General features: G+C 47.0%; 1 long non-coding RNA gene across 3 annotated transcripts in view; it reads right to left on the bottom strand.

Moving 5' to 3' along the window:
• Nucleotides 1-2,145: 2,145 nt before the first annotated feature.
• The window catches only part of LOC309655959, a 42,014-nt gene continuing 27,197 nt past the window's right edge, over nucleotides 2,146-16,962 (bottom strand). For all 3 annotated transcript variants that reach the window (XR_014261069.1, XR_014261070.1, XR_014261071.1), the window contains 2 exons: nucleotides 7,991-12,702; nucleotides 2,146-3,973 (listed from right to left, as the gene is read on the bottom strand). This is a non-coding gene — a long non-coding RNA (uncharacterized lncRNA). The remainder of the gene's footprint in view (nucleotides 3,974-7,990; nucleotides 12,703-16,962) is intronic.

Genomic DNA, 16,962 nt, shown 5'->3' with positions numbered 1-16,962 from the left:
ACTTTGACAGTGGTTTAGAGGGTAATTTGGGAAGTGGTGTATTAGTTATTTACTGCCACATAATATGTGACTGTAAAACTTAGCAGCTTAAAACAAAGAACATTTATTATTTGACATGGTTTCTGAGGGTCAGGAATCTGGGAGCAGCCTAAGTGGTGGTTCTTGGATCAGGGTCTCTCCTGAGGTTACAGTCAAGCTGTCTGAAGGCTTGACTGGGGCTGGAAGATTTGCTTCAAGATGGCTCACTCACATGCTTTTGGCGGAAGGCCTCAGTTCCTCCCCACGTGAGCCTCTCCTTGGGGCTACTCACAACGTGGCAGCCAACATCAGAGCCAGACACCCAAGAGAAGATGAAAAGGAAGCCAAAGGGACTTAATCACATAAGTCACTTCCGCCATATTCTATTTGTTAGAAGTGAGTCAGTAAGACCAGCCTACACTCAAGGGGTGGGGCAATTAGCCTCCACCTTTTGGAAGGAGGAATGTCAAAGATTTGTGGACATGTTTTAAAACTGCCATACGTGGCAGGAAAGACAGCCTCTTCAATAAATGGCGCTGGGAAAACTGGACAGCTACATGTAACAGAATGAAATCAGAACACTCCCTAACACCATACACAAAAATAAACTCAAAATGGATTAAAGACCTAAATGTATGGCCAGACACCATCAAACTCTTAGAGGAAAACATAGGCAGAACACTCTATGACATAAATCACAGCAAGATCCTTTTTGATCCACCTCCTAGAGAAATGGAAATAAAAACAAAAATAAACAAATGGGACCTAATGAAACTTAAAAGCTTTTGCACAGCAAAGGAAACCATAAACAAGATGAAACGACAGCCCTCAGAATGGGAGAAAATATTTGCAAATGAAGCAACTGACAAAGGATTAATCTCCAAGATTTACAAGCAGCTCATGCAGCTCAATATCAAAAAAACAAACAAGCCAATCCAAAAATGGGCAGAAGAACTAAATAGACATTTCTCCAAAGAAGATATACAGATTGCCAACAAACACATGAAAGAATGCTCAACATCATTAATCATTAGAGAAATGCAAATCAAAACTACAATGAGATATCATCTCACACCGGTCAGAATGGCCATCATCAAAAAATCTACAAACCATAAATGCTTGAAAGGGTGTGGAGAAAATGGAACCCTCTTGCACTCTTGGTGGGAATCTAAATTGATACAGCCACTATGGAGAACAGTATGGAGGTTCCTTAAAAAACTAAAAATAGAACTACCATAAGACCCAGCAATCCCACTACTGGGCATATACCCTGAGAAAACCATAATTCAAAAAGAGTCATGTACCAAAATGTTTATTGCAGCTCTATTTACAATAGCCAGGACATGGAAGCAACCTAAGTGTCCATCAACAGATGAATGGATAAAGAAGATGTGGCACATATATACAATGGAATATTACTCAGCCATAAAAAGGAATGAAACTGAGTTATATGTAGTGAGGTGGATGGACCTAGAGACTGTCATACAGAGTGAAGTAAGTCAGAAAGAGAAAAACAAATACCATATGCTAACACATATATGTGGAATCTAAAAAAAAAAGAAAAAGAAAATGGTCAGAAGAACCTAGGGGCAAGACGGGAATAAAGATGCAGACCTACTAGGGAATGGACTTGAGGATATGGGGAGGGGGAAGGGTAAGCTGGGACAAAGTGGGAGAGTGGCAAGGACATATATACACTACAAAACGTAAAATAGATAGCTAGTGGGAAGCAGCCGCATAGCGCAGGGAGGTCAGCTCGGTGCTTTGTGACCACCTAGAGGGGTGGGATAGGGAGGGTGGGAGGGAGGGAGATACAAGAGGGAAGAGATATGGGGACATATGTATATGTATAACTGATTCACTTTGTTATAAAGCAGAAATTGACACACCATTGTAAAGCAATTATACTGTAATAAAGATGTTAAAAAAAAAAGAAAGAAAGAAAGAGAGAAAAAAACAAAGAAAGAAAGAAAGGAAGGAAGGGTGAAAGAATGGAAGGAAGGAAGGAGGGAAGGAAGGAAGGAAGGAAAGAGAGAGAGAGAGGGAGAAAGAAGGCGGGAGGGAGGGAGAGGGAGGGAGGAAGGAAAGAAGGAAGGGAGGGAGGGAGGGAAGGAAGAGGGAGGGAGAGAGGAAAAATTAGTAACTCCAAGTAGTATAAGAGAGGAAATGTAACCATAGTACACTCTAGGGCTCATCTGTGAACAAGTTTTACATACACATAATAATCTAAACACTAAATAATGGTTTAACCAAAAAAGGACAGGTGTATAGGAAATGTGTTTGGATGAGGAATAGGGGATGTGGTTAGAGAGCTAAATCCTAAGATTCCACTAATAGGAAACCATTTGATAATATCTAAAATTATATACGTATGATAAAATTTCTAATACTTAGACATCTGGAGGTAATTAGCTTAAAAAGTTAAATGCAGTTGCCTCTGGGGAGGAGAAATTGGGGTAGGGAAGTTACATTATAAGCCTTCTAGCACATTTGATTTTTTAAAACACATACACCTATTACTTTGATTAAAATAATAAATGTAAGTAAATAAAAACAGAATGGCTAGTTGGTGAGGGAAGTCGAGCTAGCACATATAGACAACTCTGTCCTTCTCCGTGAAGGGAATAGAGAGGTAGTGGTCTCCAGAACCTGGTGAGTGGGCTTGAAGTGGATGGCAGTGTTAGAAGGCTTCTTGGCTGAGTCACAACAAATCCAGATGGCAAAAGTTCTAGCCCCTTTATTTTGGATCAGTGCCCTCTAGGTAGCAGCAGGTGAAGAATAAGAGCAAAGGAAGCCAGGTAAGGATCTTGCAAAGCAGTAGCCAATCCCAGTTGAATTGAATACTGAAGTCATAGCTTTTACTTGGTAAGCCAAACTGAGTTTATGCTTTCTAAAGAGTCCTAAAAAGGTCCCCCTTTTCTCCCTTAGACATAGAACAGTCTTGGAAAGACTTAGATGGTTTTGACCATGTAAATGGGCACTCTCTTCAGCCAGAGAGTGAAATGGGGAGCAGCAACCCTAAAGTAGAGACAGTGTCTGTTGTTTTAGCCAGTCCAGCATCTAATTCTTCTTCCTGGTGGAACTGCACCCCCTCTCTCAGTTCATGAAGGACTGAGTGGTCAGCCAGGCTCCATGGGGGAGCACATGACTCCGGGCTAACCAATGAGAGCACTGAGTGTCCTTGACCACCATGATTGGTCAGAAGTGGGCATGTGACCTAAGCTGGGCCAATGACAGACCTCCTCAGCATTTTTGCTGACTGGAGAAATAGTACTATCTCACTGCATGGGTTGCTATGATGTAAGTCTGAGGTTGCTGATAACTATCTGGCCACCACCAGGCAAAAACTGCTTGAGAATGAAGCCTGCTCAGGGATAAGCAGCAGGGAGAGAAGGAAGGAACAGGCTCCTGATAACATCATCTGTGCACCTGATCCAGTCACACCTGAAAACAGCAACCCCTAAGACTTCTTTTTTTTTTTAATTTTATTTAAATTTTATTTTTATTTTTGGCTGCGTTGGGTCTTTGTTGCTGCGCGTGGGCTTTCTCTGGTTGCGGCGAGTGGGGACTACTCTTCATTGCGGTGTGCGGGCTTCTCATTGCGGTGGCTTCTCTTGTTGAGGAGCACGGGCTCTAGGCGCGTGGGCTTCAGTAGTTGTGGCACATGGGCTCAGTAGTTGTGGCTCACGGTCTCTAGAGCACAGGCTCAGTAGTTGTGGTGCACGGGCTTAGTTGCTCCGCGGCATGTGGGATCTTCCCGGACCAGGGCTCGAACCCTTGTCCCCTGCATTGGCAGGCGGATTCTTAACCACTGAGCCACCAGGGAAGCCCAGCCCCTAAGACTTTTAGTTAATTGAGTCAAGAAATTCCCTTTTTGGGATTTTATGCCACTTACAACTGAGAAACTTTTGAGTGATACACCTCTCCGGAGACAACATGATATGAAGTGGGACACCTGGAGGGAAAGGTAAAACACAAAGTCAGCATAACCAGATTATCTAATCCAGCCATCTAATCACAGCCAACCTCTGCAATTCTCCTTCCAAGGCTAATCCAGTGCTGGGAGTTGTTTTATCAAGGGAGGCTTATTCCCTTACCTGTGCATGTGGAAAAAGGCCCACTGCACAATCCTGCAAAGACTCATAATTAGGAGGGTCATGTGATGGTATAGCTGAGCCTCTCACATACTCAGATATGTAGACCTCATCTAGTTCAGCCCTTATCTGATCCAAACATTGTTCCTTCAGTCGGCCCAGCTTAGGGCCATCCAGTTTCTTCTGAAACTCCCAAGGGTGAGGACTGCCCCGACTCCCTGTCAACTTTTCCACTGAGGCCAAGAACAAACGGCATAGCTCGAAGATTCTTTCTCCATCGTACTGAGCCAGTTTCTGTTTCTCTGAACCTTCCACAGTCCCTAGCAACACAGGAAAAGTCCAAACCCACTTCCAAAGACAGTCCTTCAGGCGCGTAAGGAGAGCTGCAGTGTCCGTTTTACTAACAGGGATGGAGTTCAACTGCATGAAACAGAAACCAGACTACAGCGGCTTAACCGAACAAATGCAGAGAGAGATATTTCTTCACATTACAATAGGGCTGGGCGGCCCAGAGCTGGTGTAACAACTCTGTGAGGTTCTCAGTGTCCCCATTCTATCCCTCTACTCCACCACCCTTAATAAGTAGCTTTCATCCTCGCGGTTGCCTCAGAGTTGCAAGATGCCTGCTCTGTCTCCAGACCCCAATCCACATTCCAAGCAGGAAGGAAAAAAAAGGAAAGCAACAAGAAAACAAAACTTTCCCAGAAATACCCAGCAGACTTCTGCTTTTGTCACATCGGCCAAAATTGTGTTGCATGGACTACACTAGTTGTGAAGAAGTATAGGATATCTTTTGTTTATCTGTTGAAATCTGGACTTGCTGCTGCCTCAGGTAAAATGACGGTGCTATTGGTAAAAAAAAAAAAAAAAAAAAAAAAAGTGAGAATGGGCATTGGGTAGGCAACTAGCAGTTGCTTCAAAAGCTTTCTCCAGACAAAATTCTTTTATAGAGAAGCAACATTGGAGCAAGGCTGACACCTTGACTTGAGGGGGCGTGGTCAGATAGACCCCCAACTCCAAGTCCAACCCCACCCCTTCCTTTCCTGTGTGAGTCTAGGGGATATTCTTAAGTAATCTAAGTTCCTGTTTGCTTGTTTCTTAAAGAGGATAAATGTGCTTTTCTCAAGGGTTTCTGGAGTGATTAGAGCATCTCCATGCAAAATATCTTAACAATGAGACACTCAACAAATGGTAATTCTCCTACTTCCTATAATTGCTCATCACTGACATGTTTCTAATCCTTTCCTCCTGGACATACTCCCAGGATCTGCTCTAATGTCTTTTTCGAAATGCAGCCCCAGTATGGAACACAAAACTCCACTGTGTCTCCACATTGTGGAGACGATGGGGACGTTTACCCTCCTTGCTCTGGGCATCGTACTTCTTTCTCACACCACCCAGCGTCTTTGGGGTTCTCATGAGCACATGATAACAGCAGGCCTGGGGAAGTCTACATTCACTTCTCCTCCCCTTGGGCTCTTGGCCCATCAAGAACAGGCTGGAAGGAGCTAAGCAGGGACCTGCACTCAACTTTATTAATGCACAGCTGGATGCAGAATTGGCAGGACCTCCAACTCCCCTCCTCAAATCTAGACCCTACACAATCCTGATGAAACCTCCAGAGAGAAACTGGAACCCAGGGAGCAAGGGCCTGGCTGGGCCTGGCCACGGAAGAAGGCCTGCTCGGTCTGCTTAATCCAGCGCAGCCCAAACTGGAGCTGCTCCCACACCACAGCTGACCGCTGCCCATCCCAGCAGTGTCATGCCCTCCCCAGACTACCCAATCACATTGGAGGAGAGTGAGAAGGGTGGGGAAGGAAGCTGTGGTAGGCCAAATAATGGCCTCCCCAAAGGTGTCCATATCCTAATCCTTGGAACCTGTGAATAGGTTACCTTATGTAGCAAAAGGGATTCTGCTGGTGTGATTAAGGATCTTGAGATGAGAAGATTATCCTGGATGATTCAGGCGGGCCCTATGTAATCACAAGGGTCCTTCTAAGAGGGAGTCAAGAAGGTCAAAGGCTGAAGACAGAGATGGGATGATGGAAGCAGAGGTTGGAGGGATGTGCTTTGAAGACAGAGGAAGGGGCCGTGAGCCAAGGAATGCAGGTGGTCTCTAGAAGCTGGAAAAGGCAAAGACACTGATTCTCCCCTGGCCAAATGGATTCTTCCTCTTGATTTTAGCCTCTTAAAACTCATTTCAGACTGCTGGACTCCAGAAAATTAAGAGAATAAGTTTGTGTTGTGTTAAGCCACTAAGTCGGTGGTCATTTGTTACAGAAGTGATAGAAAATTACTATGGGTGAGACAGGCTGGGACCTGGGACCCTTTGCTGCAGTGCTGCAGTGCTGGCACCTGGACATACCTCTCCTCTCCTCCAGCTACAAAATACAAAGAAACTGTATGGGACTAAAAATAACTGCGTGCCTGCACACAGTTGGGGCAAATTCTGTACCCAAAAGATACAAAGAGACCAAAAAACCCAACTGCCACTTCTGAAGAGCCGGGAGCAAAAACTGGGTGTCAGGAGCAAAAGCAGGGTACTGAGCATGCCCCCTGCACTCAACACCAACAGAGGGGTGGGCAAAACCCCTAAGCCACCCCTCCAGCCTGACCCCTCGACACACCCCTACCCCCGCCCCATGTAAGGAACAAGCTTGCCCCCCTCAGCAAGCGAGCAAGCAAGGGAACCTGTTGTTTGTTCTCGCTCCCCCCTGCTTCAGGAGGGGCCCCAATAAAGCCTTGCCTGAATTTCTTGTCTGGCCTCTAGTCAATTTCTATCGATTGGGGACGGCCAAGAACCCTGGTCGGTAACATGGGGACTGAAAGAGAGAGGACTGTAAGAAAAGGAGCATTTGTAATCACCCAGGACTCCAAGGCTTTCTACAAGCTCAGTCATGGGTTTCTTCACTGCGTCTGCCAACCAGATGCTTCCTTCATCCTTCAAGGTTCGGTTCAAACGTCGTTTCCTTGTGTAGCTTTTCCTGGCTAACCTGACCTGGAGGGGTTGGAGTGATGTGATCTGAAGACAGAGGAAGGGGCCACAGCCAAGGAACGCAGGTGGTCTCTAGCATGCACAGGGCACTCTGTCTACACCGCTGTTCTGGACATCGCAACTCGGTATGTAGTTTTCTGTCTGTGTGTCTGTCTGACTTTCTCATCAGAGGGGGAGCTCCTTGGGGATTGAAGCTATAGTAATTTCTCCTAAAAGCATATTGGATCGAGTAGAATTAAGCCAGGCCCTCCCCAACCCAGACTTGCAGTACTGAGTGTCTCTGCTTTCATTTCGACCCAACCCAGCCATTCACAGCTCATCGCCCCAAATAGGAGCACTCCCTCTGCATCTTTGACAAGCTCTCTTTCAGTGTCCTGTCTTGGCATCAATATAAACGTTACCATGGATACCTAGTGTTTTATTTGCATACCTACAATCCAAGTCCTTCCCCAGGAGTTTTGAATCAGAACCAAGAGGTTCCAGCCCAGACCGGTTGCTCCTTTGAACCTTTGAATAGAGGACTTGTTAACCCAGCTGCCATTGTTTTCATTGGAAATTTTTTCCTCCCAAGTTCTGTACAGATGGGGAGGGAGAAGCAGGAAGCAGAGGGCAGAGAGGGGAGGAAAGACTCTCTGTGCTTCCACACTGCCCCCTCCCTGGTTTCAGTGCATCCCTGAGGCCTAACAGCAGGCCTACCCTGGAATTCTTGAGATACCTTTGGGGTCTTTCCAATAGATTTCCTGTTTTGCTTAGCTCAGCTAGAGTTCATTTCCATCCCTCACAACGAAAGCAGTCCTAAAAAATTTGGAATGGAGTGAACAGAGTGTTGGCGCATCATATATATGGTACATTCCCAAACCAAATATGGTAAAGCCTCACTTACCCAGAGGTCATGAGTGTGTTCTCTTGCCCTCGCAGAACGCTATGGAAAACCCAGAAGGAAGAAAGAGTGCCTCTTGTTCTATCTGCCTGACTGCAGGGCGAGGCCAGGAGGAGACAAATCATAGAGCAGAGTGAAGATCAGGAGACGGACATGGATTGGAACATTGGGAGCAGAAGCCAAAGATGCCAGGATCCAGTGGTCAAACAGAGTAGGCAGAAACCAAAGAGGAGTGGGCCAGGGTCCAAGCAGGTGGGAGGAAGCCACCCTTCGGGCACCAGAGAGCCCTGATGAATGTTCTCTGTGAATGGACACCCGTCTTGAAGGCCAGGACCGTTGTCACTGGCACCTCCCATCTTTACTAGAGCCACTGAGTTCTGAGGCCAGTTCCTGAGGCCCGGTCAAGCTTAAGTCAGGCTCACAAAGCTCATGCACTGGTTCAATGAGTAGTCCATGGGGCTGGATTCCACACTTCTTCACTCTTATTTAGGAAGCAGTCCTAGCAAGCTTGATTAACCAGTTTCCCAGTCCACGATGGATTGGAAATCCCACATTAGAAATGGGGAGAGATGCTATTAGAGGACTCACAGTGATAGTGGCGGGAACTGAGGAGCCACCACAGGGCTTCTCCACCTCAGCACAGATGACATTTGGGGTCAGTTAATTCTTTGTTGCAGGGAGCTGTCCTGTGCATTGCACAATGTTTACCAGCATCCTTCTGCCCACTAGATGCCAGTAGCACTCCCTCTATTCGTGCCAACCAAAAATGTCCCCAACATTGCCACAAGTCCCTGAAGGACAAAATCATGCCAGGTGGAGAACGATTGTGTTATAAGAAGAGAGTGACAAACAGTTTTAAAATATTCACAAGAACAACAACAAAACTGCAACAGCCCAGGCCAGTTAGTTAAAGGGGCAGAGCCCAGCACCAATCCCTGGCCCTCAAGGGTGAGTCGTTTATGGCAGAATCACACCATGCTTTCCACTAACCCAGAGCTTCCCTGGCTGGCCCTCCTGCCCCTCTATCACGCTGATGGAAATCCCCCCAAAGTGACAGAGTTGTGCTGGCCATCACATTTAAGAAGGCCCCTTCTCAGAAAGAAAGTGGGAGAAATGTGCCCCCAGAGGGCGGCAGCACTTCCCTGGGGAGGATGGAACAATGGGATTTTTTTTTTTTCCTCTCTTTAGCATCCTTTGACAGTGACTGGCACATAGCAGACCCTCACTAAGCTGAGTTGAGTTAAATGCAATGTTAAAGGTTTCTACACTGACTCCATATTGTTTTGGGACTCACTGGAGGCCGAGATCCTCTCAATACTTGGAGGCCCATCTGCAATTCTGCATCCCTGTCCTGGGGCCTCTCTCCCATGACCCCTCCCACCTCTCCCAGAACCTTGACCTCCGCCCCGCCCCACCTCCACCCTGCCCCATGCTTATCATGTAAGTCAAGAGGACCCTTCTCCCTCCCCTCAAGGGGTGTGGAGGATTGAGAGCTGGCCCACGGAGTCTTGATTTGTAAAGAGATACTGCGGTCGACATCTGGGGCCTCTCAAATCCTAGTCTCCTCTTTTGTTTCAGAACGTCAAAAACCTGAGCTGAGTCGGATTAACTGCCGTCTGGCCCCTGAACAGGATGGTTGTGTGTGCACACGTGTGTGTGAAAATGTGTGGGTGACTGTGGGCGTGCTCGGGAGAGGGAGGGAGGGAGCGTGGGAGGATGTGGGACAATGTTCGCGTGTGCGCATGCGCTTGCAGGGCCCGAACACAAGGTTTCAGCTTCAGTTTATTCAGGGCCTGGATTCGGTTGCTGGAAGCAGGTATTGGGTTGGCCAAAAGGTTCGTTCAGTTTTTTCGGTAAGGTGACTCTAGTAGCACTTAGTTGTCTTTAACTTCATTCAAAACAGTTTTGTTAGTTTGTTTGTGACAACTGTCATATCAACCTGCATTTAAAAAAAAAGACTCATCACAATTGGTGAATTTTTGTGTAGCCATTTTAATATGGAAGAAAAGAAGCAACATTTTCGGCATATTATGCTTTATTGTTTCAAGAAAGGTAAAAACGCAACCAAAATGCTAAAAAAGATTTGTGCAGTGTATGGAAAAGGTGCTGTGACTGAGCGAACGTGTCAAAAGTGGTTTGCGAAGTTTCGTGCTGGAGATTTCTCGCTGGACGATGCTCCACGGTCGGGTAGACCAGTTGAAGTTGATAGCGATCAAATCGAGACATTCATTGAGAACAATCAACGTTACACCACATGGGAGATAGCTCACATACTCAAAATATCCAAATCAAACATTGAAAATCATTTGCACCAGCTTCGATATGTCAATCGCTTTGATGTTTGGGTTCCACATAACCGAAAAAAGCCTTCTTGACTGTATTTCCTCATGCGATTCTCTACTTAAACGTAATGAAAACGTTCCGTTTTTAAAACAAATTGTGACGGGCGATGAAAAGTGGATACTGTACAATAACGTGGAATGGAAGAGATGGTGGGGCAAGTGAAATGAACCACCACCAGCCACACCAAAGGCCGGTCTTCATCCAAAGAAGGTGATGTTGTGTATATGGTGGGATTGGAAGGGAGTCCTCTATTATGAGCTCCTTCTGGAAAACCAAACAATTAATTCCAACAAGTACTGCTCCCAGTTAGACCAACTGAAAGCAGCACTCGACGATAATCGTCCGGAATTAGTCAACAGAAAACGCATAATCTTCCATCAGGATAACGCAAGACTGCAAGTTTCTTTGATGACCAGGCAAAAACTGTTACAGTTTGGCTGGGAAGTTCTGATTCATCCCCTGTATTCACCAGGCATTGCACCTTTGGATTTCCATTTATTTCGGTTTTTACAAAATTCTCTTAATGGAAAAATTTTCAATTCCCTGGAAGACTGTAAAAGGCACCTGAAACAGTTGTTTGCTCAAAAAGATACGTTTTGGGAAGATGGAATTATGAAGTTGCCTGAAAAATGGCAGAAGGTAGTGGAACAAAAGGCTGAATACGTGGTTCGATAAAGTTCTTGGTGAAAATGAAAAATGTGTCTTTTATTTTTACTTTAAAACCAAAGGTACTTTTTGGCCAGCCCAATACCTCAGCTGGAGGCCTCTTTCATCCCAGCGGCGTGGGCCTGGGCATTTCCTTTTGCACTAGAAACGGGTGCTGCCGTTAGTCATGCCAGTGACCGGACAATGGGGAGGCCAGGCTGGAGAGCCAAGGCTCCCTCCGAGCTGGTACAGGGCCACACCGTCAGACTTTCGTCAGGGACAGTCCAGGAAAGAATGGCCCGTGGCAGGCGTACAAGGCTCCTGGACCATGGCCACTAGACAGGAGGGTCACATTGCTGGACGTCAAGGTTGACGCACACAGCCTGGCATGGGCCCCAGGACCTGAGCAGATCTTTACAATCACCTTGGAAGAGGTCGAGGGGCGGAGAAATTTGCATCATGGGAGTTCCCAAAGGCTCTGTCCTAAGAGATCTGATCTGAAATCCAGGGTTAGCCGTGGAAGAAGTTGGCCTGGTCCTGAGTCCAGTCCCCAGTGGGTGCTAGTTTCCAGTGCAGGGTCCATGACAAATTCTTGTTCCTGCAGCCAGGAGCCAGAGACACTGAGAATGACAGTTGCAGGAAGACCCTGGGACAATCCTTCAGGGTGGCCAAGATGAACTGGGAGTTCCAGAATAAGCAGCAGAAGGTACAGCAGAGAAAAGGATGAGGATTCACACTGAGAACACGCTTTGGGGGACGTGTCCCAGGCACCGTGCCCACTGCTGCATCATATACCAGCTCGGGGATCTTCAAAGCAAAGCCCAAGGGCACTGGGGCACTAGACGATTCAATGGACAGATGAGCAAACCGAGGCTCAGAAAGAGGAGATGATTTTCCTGATATCACACAGCCATTAAGAGCAGAGCCAGCATTCAAGCAAGGTCAAGAATGAGGTACAGAATGTCCAGCAATCAACAGACTGGTTAAATAAATAATGGTTTATTTATGGGATACTGAGCAGCCATTGACATTTCTTGGTAGAAGAATATTTAATGACCTGGAAAGATGTTCAAGATATACAGTGGAGTGGAAAAAAAAAAGAAGCAGGTTACAAAACAGCATGTGCAAATGGGTTGTTAAAAAATAAAATACAGAGGTGTGATTTCCAAGAAAAAAAATCAAAATATTAGCAGAGACTATCTCTGGATAACAGGAGTAGGTGTGATTTCTATTCTATGTCTTCATCCATTTTTTCTTACAAGGATCATTTTGTAACAAGGACACACCTGACAGAAGGAGCCCAGGTTGTGTTTTTGGGGGGGAAGGGAGGGGCTGGATTCCAGGGCTGAGTGGACCGGACGGTGTGGTAGGAAGCAACACCGTCCTCCAAACACTTGGACTTTTTCTGGATCAGGCAGCAGGCAGAGCTGGGTGCCTGCCTCTGCTAGCGGAAGCCAGGCCTGGCTCTGCGTGCACCCGTGATTGAGTTCCACCCCTTTGGGCCTGTACTCGCAGGGCAGGTGGGCGTGGGGAGAGAGCAGCGTTGGACTGGGTTTATCCTGGGTGTGCGTCGTGGGGAGAGCCAGGGACAGTTGCTTAAATGCACGCCTTTTTGCCAAGTCTTCAGTTTAGGGGTGGCAGGGGGCTCGCTCAAAAGTCACGAGCGGCCGTGTGAGCTCAGTCCTCTGGAACTGTGGCTCTCAAACTTCTGAGGCCCAACAACAAGCCTGCAAACATTTACAAATATTTTATAATACTTTAATAATCTGAAAGTAAATTTGTTGATAATATAACCTACCTACAGGCATAATATATATTGTCAGTCAATCTGATGCCCTAACTGTATTAGAAAGGAAAAAAATAGTTTCTAATAAAACAACAAGTATTTCAATATGTAAATGCTCAGGCAAGACTATACAGTACAAGACAGCATCCCCTCACCTCCACCACCGCCACCAGAGGCACACACAGATTTCCAAAACTCTCCCTAGGGGCGATTCAAGCCAGAGGACCACTGATTAGAGTAATCATCCCTGGTGTATAGTGAATGCTTTCTCAGAGCCAGGCTCTCTCTTTCTCTTTCTCTCTCTCTCTCTCTCTCTCTCTCTCTCTCTCTCTCTCTCTATATATATATATATATATATATATATATATATATATAAAAAGTCATCTAATCTTCACAACACTATGAGGTAGATGCTCTTATAAGCCCCGTTTTACAGATGAGAAACAGAGGCCCAGAGAGGTTGAGTTACTTGCCCAAGGTTGCACAGCAAGTGAGCCAGGGAGCTGGGATTTGAACCCTGGCAAACTAGCTTTCCTGGGGGAGGAGGCTCAGCCTGAGGGAACTGAGTCAAATCTGAGGAGCATGGCCCCAGGCTCTCTGAGCTGCAGTGTTTCTCAACCTCAGCACAATTCATATTATGGGCTAGATAACTCTTTGTTGCGGGGGCTGTCCTGGGCGGACTGAGATGTTTAGCAGCATCCCTGGCTTCCACCCATCAGATGCCATTACACCCCCAGCATCGGCAACGACCAAAATGTCGCCAGACATAGTTAGAGAGCTACTGGGTTTGAGAATCAAGGCAGAATCTAGAGAAGGCACAACCTGAGCCAGGTCTGCAGATACGGGAGAATTTCTGGAACTAGAGAAAAGCGGGGCAATGCCCTAGGGGAGGGATGGGAATGACATGGGTATGGCAGGAGTGGGTGGTTATATGGAGGACATGGGAAAGAGGGTCTGGGTGGCCATGTGCACAGAGATAAAGAGAAAAATTGAGATCATGTGGCCAGAAGGAGCGGCAGCTGCCTTCCTTCCTGGTTCCTCTCCCAACTTCACATCCTGCCCTGAGAGGACCCCTGATGAAGACAGCACCGGAAAATGATTTTGGTTGAAAATCCCACATTGATCAGAATTTACTTGGCTTTTCCAAGCCCACTGAACCCCCCTCTAAAGGTCTGCATGACTTTCCAACCCTCAGATGAATCACTCCCACACGTGGAGATCCATCTCCCTGTTTTGTAACCTCCCCTCATTCTTAGCCAGTATCCCAGCCACACCTTCTTGGGCCCTGAGAGCCATTTGCAGTCTCCTCGGCAGGCAGGCGGAGAAGGGGTGGGGGACTCCTGGCCTGTAATGCTGAGAAGGGCGAGGAGCAGGGGAGACAAATGCCTTGGGCTGATCAGTGAGGAGCCCCCTGCAAAACCCCCTTCACCTCCTGGCTCTCAGCTGAGTCCCTCTGGGGGAAGAGGCGATTCTCAGACAACCCTTTGGCCACTGCACTTGGCTCTTGACTGGAATAATTAGACCTGGAGCCAGGAATGATGTCATGCCTCTGCGGGAGACTAGAGGATGACTTTGAGCAAGGCATTTATTGTGGCCTCAGCTCCCTTCTTTGTCTAGTGAAGTGGGGTGGACTTGGTAAGTTTTAACACTCTTGCACTGACATTCTGATTTGAAGATGAAAGCCTAGGCAAGTCCCCCTTGGAAGAGTGTGGCAGCCATGGCTTTGCATACCCAACTCACTTCCCCTCCTTCTTCCTCTAGTTTCCCTGTGAGCCTCTCTCCTTCCCCAGGTGGTACTGATGCGGCTGTCAATATGATGCCCTACCTTATTCCAAGAGTGTAAGGGTGGGCGAGTGTCCCAGGCAGAGGACCCTCCCTATGTTGATTGGTTCATTAATGGACATGCTCCTGTGTGAGCCAGTTAAGACTCTTCCCTGGGATATGGAAGACAGAAATGATGTTTAAAGGGACTTATTAGGCTAGAAAGGTGTGAGTCTAAGGCTACCAGCTGTCATCTTCCTGACACAAGAAGAAAGCCCATCTATAGAATAAAGCCAGGATACAGAGCACAACAAAGCTGAGAGCCCAAGAGACAGATAAAGCCTTGATAACATTGTTTGAATCCCTGGATCAAACTGTGCCTGACGTGATGCCCAGTTGTGAGTTAATTCTCTTTTTGCTTAAGCTAGTTTAATTTGGGTTTCTGTAACTTACAACTGAACCAGTCCTAACTAATACAGCCCTTCAGCAGTAGGGCTATGCGAGGGGGTATTGAGTATATGGAGGGGTAGAATCTGCCAGCTTAAACCTCCAGCCCAAGGCAACAAACGTCAGAACCGCCCCACATATCTCTCCTGCCATGTGCTTTGACAGTCCCTTAGCTTCAGCCTTACGGAGGGGCACTTTTCTAACCTAACCCATGACCCAGTGCCATCATGCATGTTTTTCAAGCCCAAAGCTTGATAGCAGTTTTGAAAAAGGATGTCCTTGCCCCAAGTCACGTAGCACCCAGGAAAACAGGCAAGTGGAATCTGTAATGCACAGCTTTGCTATGGACTGAGCTGTTTCCTCTCAAAATTCGTATGCTGAAGCCCTAACCCCCAATATGACTATATTTGGAGACAAGGCTTTTAGGAAGCAATTAAGATTAAATGAGATGGTAAGGGTGGGGTCCTGACCAATAGACTTGGTGTCCTTTTAAGAAGAGGAAAAGCTAAATCTCTCTGCAAGCACGGGCTCCAAGGAAAGGCCACATGAGCACAAAGCTAGCAGGCAGCCGTATGCTCACAAGGAAGAGGGCCCTCACCAGAACCTGACCATGCTGGAGCCCTAATCTCAGACTTGCAGCCTCCAGAACAGTGAGAAAATAAATGTCTGCTGTTTAAGCCACTCAGTCTATGGTATTTTGTTATGACAGCCAGAGCTGACTGAGGGACACTCCTCTCCACCCCCACCAGAAGGCCCCATGTGGTGGTGAAGAAATAATTCTTAGCCAAGAGTTCTCAGCAGTTACCACATGCCAGGCTATTCTAAGCGCTTTCCATACCTTAACTCACTGAGTCCTCATAACAACACTGCGAAATAGGCAACATTACAGGTTTCCCCTGATATCTGAAAGCAGAGAGTTCCTACGAAAGCTTTTGTAAGCTGAAATGGCATAAGCAAAGGAGTTACCTTAGGAGCTGAAGCACAGATGCTCAGACACAGTTCAAAGCTATGGTAACTTGATGCTGAGATGCTGACTGTAATTCCTGGGAAGGAGCTTGGTGGGGCCACCCTCATTGCTTGGGGTGCACGCTGCCTCTATACTGCTTGCTGCAAAACTAACGCTGAACGCTATCTTCACTTTACGCCTTTTTTTCATAAAAGCAAAAATCCTCTTTGGATTTCAGTTAGCAAAAACAGGTACTAATGTAGGTCTTTTGTAAAAGCGAAGTGGCATAAAGCAAACTTTCAAAAAGTGGGAGATACCTGTATAACCATTATACAGATGAGGCAACTGAGGCACAGAGAGGTTTGGGAAACAAGGTCACACGGTAATACTGTAAAACTGGATTCTAACCCGGCAGTCTAAATCCAGCACTCCTCAACCCCGAGAAACTGAGGAAGGAGAGACAGGCAAGACTGCCCACGACCACCTGAGAGAATCATGAGAAATGGAAGACCCCGCATTCAGACACTGGACAGTGCTGTGTGGGAGAACAAACTTGGTTCCCAGCTTGGCATAGTCCACAGGACGTGACCTGCCGCTGCGTGCCCTCCAGGGAGATGCCATAAGGGCCATTCTCCATTCAGTAGCCCTGTGAGCTTGCCTAAGTCATGTGAAAAATACAAGGTAGACAACAGGATGCTCAAAGCCCTTCCCATTCATTCTGTGGTTCTAAAAGCACAGCCCCTCGGCATGGGGGTTGCTGCCAGAGAAACTGTGTGGAATCAGATCAGCCAGCATGTCCCCACTGGGGTCTGTTAATTCTGGCTCAGGGCCTGGCACGGATTCCAACTCACCCCTGAGGGTAGCAGAATCTGCTTTGCCCCCCAAACATCCCCAAGCGCTGGAGCTGAGGGCTTACTCCAGGCCCACTCCCTCTGAGACCTTTCTGGAAGCCTCATCCAACCCTAGTGGCCAAGTGCCACTACATCACGACCTGGCCAGGCCCCAAAAAATTCTTGTGTGATGGGGCGTTGAATCCTTCCAAGACTC

Source organism: Balaenoptera physalus, assembly GCF_965194825.1.
Source record: "Balaenoptera physalus genome assembly, chromosome: 2".
NCBI classification, from domain to species: Eukaryota; Metazoa; Chordata; class Mammalia; order Artiodactyla; family Balaenopteridae; genus Balaenoptera; species Balaenoptera physalus.
The sequence above is the reverse complement of the archived record's forward strand: the minus strand, read 5'-3'. Positions and strand labels throughout refer to the sequence as shown.